This window comes from Mirounga leonina, unplaced genomic scaffold (genome assembly GCF_011800145.1).
Source record: "Mirounga leonina isolate KUSES-001 unplaced genomic scaffold, KU_Mleo_1.0 Mir_170, whole genome shotgun sequence".
Taxonomy (NCBI): Eukaryota; Metazoa; Chordata; class Mammalia; order Carnivora; family Phocidae; genus Mirounga; species Mirounga leonina.
In genome coordinates, this window is record NW_023270433.1 from 31,261,765 (window position 1) to 31,267,542 (window position 5,778).

Sequence of the window (5,778 nt, forward strand, 5' to 3'; positions counted from 1 at the left end):
TTGATTCTAACAGCTTGTTCAAGGCCTGCTCGTCGGGGTTATAAGTTTACAACATGACAATCTTCTACCCCAATAGTTCATGAGCTTATGGAAAATTGACTTCCTACATTCCCTCTGCCACCCGCATGGCCCAGCAGCTCTCTTGCTGACCATGGGGCCATCCCCCTGCAGTAGTGTTTCATGTTGCTCCTTCTCCTGGAGTGGCCCACCACCGCGTCAAGGCCCCAGCCGTGGAGAGTTCCTGACCCCTGGCTGCAGAGCAGAGCGGACAGCACGACCCAGGAGCCAAGGAGGAAGGAGGCGGCCAGCACGGGCAGCTGAGCCAGGACGGCGGCTAGGCCCGGAGTGGCGACTGCAGGGAAGGGCAAAGGGAGCTGAGCTTGTGTTGGAAAGAATGTCAAAGCGGGGGGGGGGGGGGGGGGCGGTTTCAAGCCCCCCGATGGGGCAGGAGATGGGTCCTTTCTAATGTTGAGGCCTTGGAATCATAAAAGGAGCTACGCTGGCTGGGAGCTCACTGTGATTCTGACCTAGAGAGCAAACATCTCTTTCTTGGGGTGCAGGACCACGGCACCCATTTCTTCGGGAGCCGAGTGATTGGATTTTCCAGGGGCGGGCCCTTCAGGGACACCTGGGGCCCCCTGCCCTCACCCCAAGTCACTGCTGCGCATGATTCCCAACTGCAGTAGTAGCACAGGGCGCTGGCCCCGGCGGGCGCTCTGCCCCGAGCCCTGGGACGCTGTGACACCGAGGCCGCTGCCCTGTCGAGTGGCCGCTCTCATGGGCTTTCTACAACACCTCCCGGTCTGCGGCTCACAGGACGCCGGCCCAGCCCTCGTGAGTGCCAGGCAGACAAGCCTGTGCAACCGGCTCCCTCCGCCCGCCCCCATGGCCACCCGTTGGCTCAGGCTCATCGAATCCCACCAGGATAATTCCTCCAGCCACCTGCCTGCTCTCCCTTCTGCACACGGACCGCCAGATGGGGACCAAAACACACAGGAGACCACCCCATAACCCAAGCCTCTTTGCTCACGCGTGCACTCCCTGGTGCAACGACTTCACTGCCCCCAGCGTACATTTCAGGTGCCAGCCCTGAGCGCCTTTGCGGGCCAGCCCCTGGGGTGGATGCTGCCCGCTGGGTGAGCCAAGCCGGACACAGAGCGTAAATACTGGGTGAACCCATTTCTGGGGGACTCAGGAAGAGGCAAATCTAATCTGAAAGGTTGGAAGTCGGAATACCGGCTACATCTCAGAAGCAGAGTGTTATTATTGACCGAGAAAGGGCAGGCGTGAGTTTTCTGGAATCTGGAGACATTCCCTATCTCGATCTGAGTGATGGTTTCATGGGTGCAACAATATGTAGAAATATATTGAGCTTAAGATTTGTGCCTTTTACTATATATGTTTTGCCTCAAAAAATTTTTTTAAAATTTATCTAAACTATGACTCTGGTGTTACTTTTTATGGTTAGATGCATACCCGGGACTCAAGAATAGATGAGAAAGATGGGCACCTGGGTGGCTCAGTTGGTTAAGCGACTGCCTTCGGCTCAGGTCATGATCCTGGAGTCCCGGGATCGAGTCCCGCATCGGGCTCCCTGCTCAGCAGGGGGTCTGCTTCTCCCTCTGACCCTCCTCCCTCTCATGCTCTCTGTCTCTCATTCTCTCTCTCTCAAATAAATAAATAAAATCTTTAAAAAAAAAAAAAAAAGAATAGATGAGAAAGCTATATACCAACACTGTCACAGAGGCTGTCTCTGACTGGTGAGGTGATGGGGAATTTTTAATCTCCTCCTTTATACGTTTCTGGGTTTCCCAAATATTCTGCACTGAACATGCCTGGCTTATGTAATCAGATTAAATATACTAAATGTTATTTTGAAAATAATAACCCTAGAGGTGAAACATGCAGCAAGCACGGGAGAGGTGGATCTTTTCCCGGAGGGGACAGAGTCTGCTCACAAGATTTTGTCCTCTCTGATGGTAAGGACATGGGCTTAGGAGTCCTGATCCAGGCCGTGGGGTTTCAGTGCTACTAAATAAAGCTCCTGGCACACTGAGGGCCAGGAGGTGGGGCTACCAGAGGAACCCTGGGGCTTTCCTCTCATTCCTGGGGGTGTGGGGGCCTCCAGGGCATTCTCGCCCTGTTTCTAGAACTTGCCTGACTCTGGTCTCCGGCTGCCAGGGGATCCTGTACCCCAGCAGCACCAAGGCCTCTTCCTCGGAGGCACAGTGACTTTAGGAGCCTTCGCCTTGTCCTGTCAACAAGAAGGACCTGCCAGCAGTGTACCTTTCGGGGCTGTGTGAGGTAGGGGAGCTGACGGCGGGGGGACAAAAACAAAATGAAAACCAGAGTAAGCCAGCCCTTGAAACCCTAAGGAAGGGAGAAGAGGGAGTGTAGAGGAATCCTCTGGTCTTGCTTTTCTCACTGGGAAGTGGGGGGCTGTAGTGAGATTAACACAGGAGCAAGCACATGGAAAGATCCAGAATTGGGGGCTGGTTTGTGTGGTGCTTTTGCTGCCATTGTGGGTGGCGCGGCTGGCTCCCTCACCTCCTACTCTAATCCTAGTGCCCCTCTCCGCTCCCTGCTCTGTGCAGGCTGCGGGATGCATTTTTTGTGGCCTTAACCTGATTTCTGCATTGGCAAAGCCGGGGGGTCATATGATGACTGTCTGCTTGTGATTCACAAATGTATTTTGTATTTCCAGCGTGGATCCTAAAATCACTTCCCCCTCCCTCCCACCTCCTCTCCTGCCCCGACACGCAGGCTCCCACCGAGAAGTCATGTGAACCCTTCTCAGATTGAGCCCAAGAATGAGCCAGTGGCCCAGCTCTGCCCTGTGACACGCATAGCCTCCAGCGGTCACATGGCCTCCAGCTGCCACCACCCGCCCTCTGTCCCCAGCCTGGTGCCCTCTCCCTGGCAGGCTTCCCTCGTCCCTCCAGGCTGGAAGTTTGGCAGACAGCGGGGCCCAGGCACGGAGGTTTCAGGGCCGACAGGCTTGGATGGCTCCGGTCCTTGCTGACCTCAAGGTGGGACCCCCTCCGGGAGTCTCCCCGACACCACGTGGCGTGCCCCACTGAGAAGTAGGCGTCCTGCTGGATGCAGCAGTGGACAGAGCTGTTGACAGCTGGCTCCTGCAGCCAGCCCCAGCCAGAGGCCCCGTGAACGGGGAGCTTGGGCCACCCGAAACAAGGTGCCGGAACAAGGCCGCGCAAGCAGCCAAGAGCACCATTCAGCTGCACACCTCGTGGAGAGGCTAGAAGCCAGGTGTTAGCAGCCAGGCCTCAGAAGGAGGGAAGAAGGCAAATACCGGCAGGACCATGTGTATACAGACTCGAAAAGAAACAAACAAATAAGAAAACAACTGTAGAGCGGTGGTTCTCAATAGAGAGCAATCTGCCACCCCGGGGCCAGAGAGGCTGTCTCTGAACATCCTACGAGGAGGCACCGAGAACAAAGCCTTTTCCAACCCCACCTGTCAAGAGTGCCTCAGATAAAAACCCTGCCATAGAGAGAAACCACCCCTCCCAGGGAGGATTTGAGCAGGGCCCCCAAAGGAAGCCTCTGCCCCACGGGAGCAAGTTGTGACTGTCACTCTCAGGCTTACAGTCCTTCAGCACCTGCCCAGTTCCCACAGATTTGGACCCAAACCTCTTGGCACACATGGCAAGCCTTCCTTCCCTGATCCGGCCCTGGTTCACCCTTTAACCTCACCTCCTGCTGGCTCTCGAGGACGTCCTGTGTCTGAAATGCTGTCTTGAGACTTCCATCTGAAAAGTACTCACCCATTCTTCTGGGTCCAGTGGAGCCATTTCCACATCTGAGACCCACCCCCCATTGCTACCCTGCACCCCCCCACCCCACTGTCCCTGGGGCGACACAGGACACCTTTACCATAAAGCACCACACAGGACAGGTGCTGGTACAGTAGGCCTGTGAGTCTGTTTCTCCCACCAGACTGTGAGTTCCCTTGATGGCAGGTCTGTCTCCCTGGGGCCTGGGGAGGCCTTGAACAATGGGACCCCCTCTCTCCTTGATCTTAGGTGGGTGGGCAGGTCCAGCCTATTGTCCCTCAATGGCAGTAGATACATGGGGAGCTGGAGAACATGCAGAAGCCAATTGGGCCATCAAAAGCAGCTGGGAAGCAGGGACATGAAATGAAGCCTAAGGGGCCAGCCGAACAAGGTCTGGGAACAAAGTCACGGAGGAGCAGTCGGCCTGAGAGACTGAAATGGAAATGGTCTGTGCCGATTCCAGAGGTCAGGGCTGTAAGCTCCCAGCACACCCCCCAGGATGGGCCAATGGCACCCAGGACTGGGATTGCTACCATCTGCTTGGCAGGGGCATGGTATATGGATGAGGAAGTTTGGTCATTCACAACTTGAAAGCAAGGTCACTTACTTTTCCTCAAATCGGTTTCGTGGAGAATGCGGGGCAACCGAAGACATTCCCATTTTATAGATGAGGACATTGAGCCTCAAGGAGGTAAAAGGTCTGTCACCAGATTGCCAAGTACTGCATCCCTACCCTCTCTTTGGGCCGCACCATTTTGAGTCAGCCAAGACAAGATCAATCAGCTCGTTCCTTCACCATTGGTTTGATTTCCATGGACAATCCCAAAAGCCAATTTAAAAGAGCATTTCTCCAAGCCACGTCTTGTGTGTTCAGTTCTCCATAGAATTTGTTTTTGTTCTTTGCAGCTTTGAGATATAATTGACCTACAATAAACGGCATGTATTTAAAACATAGGGTGTGATGAGAGTTGACACAGGTATTCTCCCATGAAACCATCACAACTGAGATCATGAACATATCACTGCCCCTAAAAGTTGTCTTGCACACACACAGGCAACCACAGACCTACTTTCTGTTGTTATTACTACATTTTCTGGAACTTATATAAATGGGATCATATGGTATGTACTCATTTTTATCTGGTTTCTTGGTTTTTTTAAAGATTTTATGTATTTATTTGACAGACAGAGAGAGCACAAGCAGGGGGAGCGGCAAGCAGAGGGAGAAGCAAACTCCTGGCTGACCAGGGAGCCTGATGCAGGGCTCGATCCCAGGATCCATGACCTGAGCCAAAGGCAGGCGCTTTATCAGCTGAGCTACCCAGGAGCCCCCATCTGGCTTCTTTCATAGTTATTTTGAGATTTGTTCATGTTGTTGCATGTATCAAAAGTTCACTCCTTTTTATTACTGAGTGGTATTCTATTTTATGGATAGAGTGCCACAATTTGTTTATCCATTCACCTGCCGAGAGACATTAGGGTTGTTTTCAGTTTGGGACTATTACAAATAAAGTAGCCATGAGCATTCAAAGACAAGTCTCTGTGTGAGCATATGTCTTCATTTTTCTTGGGTAAATACCTAGGAGTGGATTGGCTTGGTCATATGGTCAATTTACGATTCACTTTTTAAGAAGCTGTCAAACCGTTTTCCAAATTAGTTGTGCCACTCTACCTTCCCACCAGTGGCATATGGGAATCCTGTTCCTCCACATCCTCACCAACACTCAGTATGGTTCATCTTTTTAATTAAGCCATTCTAGTGGGGGTGTAGTGATTTGGCTTGTTATGGTTTTAATTTTCCTAATGACTAATGATGTTGAGCATCTGTTAATGTGCTTATCTGCCATCCACATACCTTCATTGGTGGAGCGTCTATTCAAAGAAAAAGCTTTGAAAGGGTATTGTATTTGTTTGTATTAGATGTAGTAAAAGCACATAATTGTGAACATAGCCTTTGGAACCTTTAAGTCCTGGTTTCCCATCC

At 52.2% G+C, this 5,778-nt stretch overlaps 1 long non-coding RNA gene across 1 annotated transcript; it reads left to right on the forward strand.

The window, feature by feature from the left end:
• The first annotated feature begins 2,032 nt into the window (after window positions 1-2,032).
• On the forward strand, window positions 2,033-4,744 carry LOC118017895. The gene is made up of 2 exons (XR_004681266.1): window positions 2,033-2,304; window positions 2,705-4,744. It is a non-coding gene; the product is annotated as an uncharacterized LOC118017895 (long non-coding RNA).
• Window positions 4,745-5,778: the final 1,034 nt, after the last annotated feature.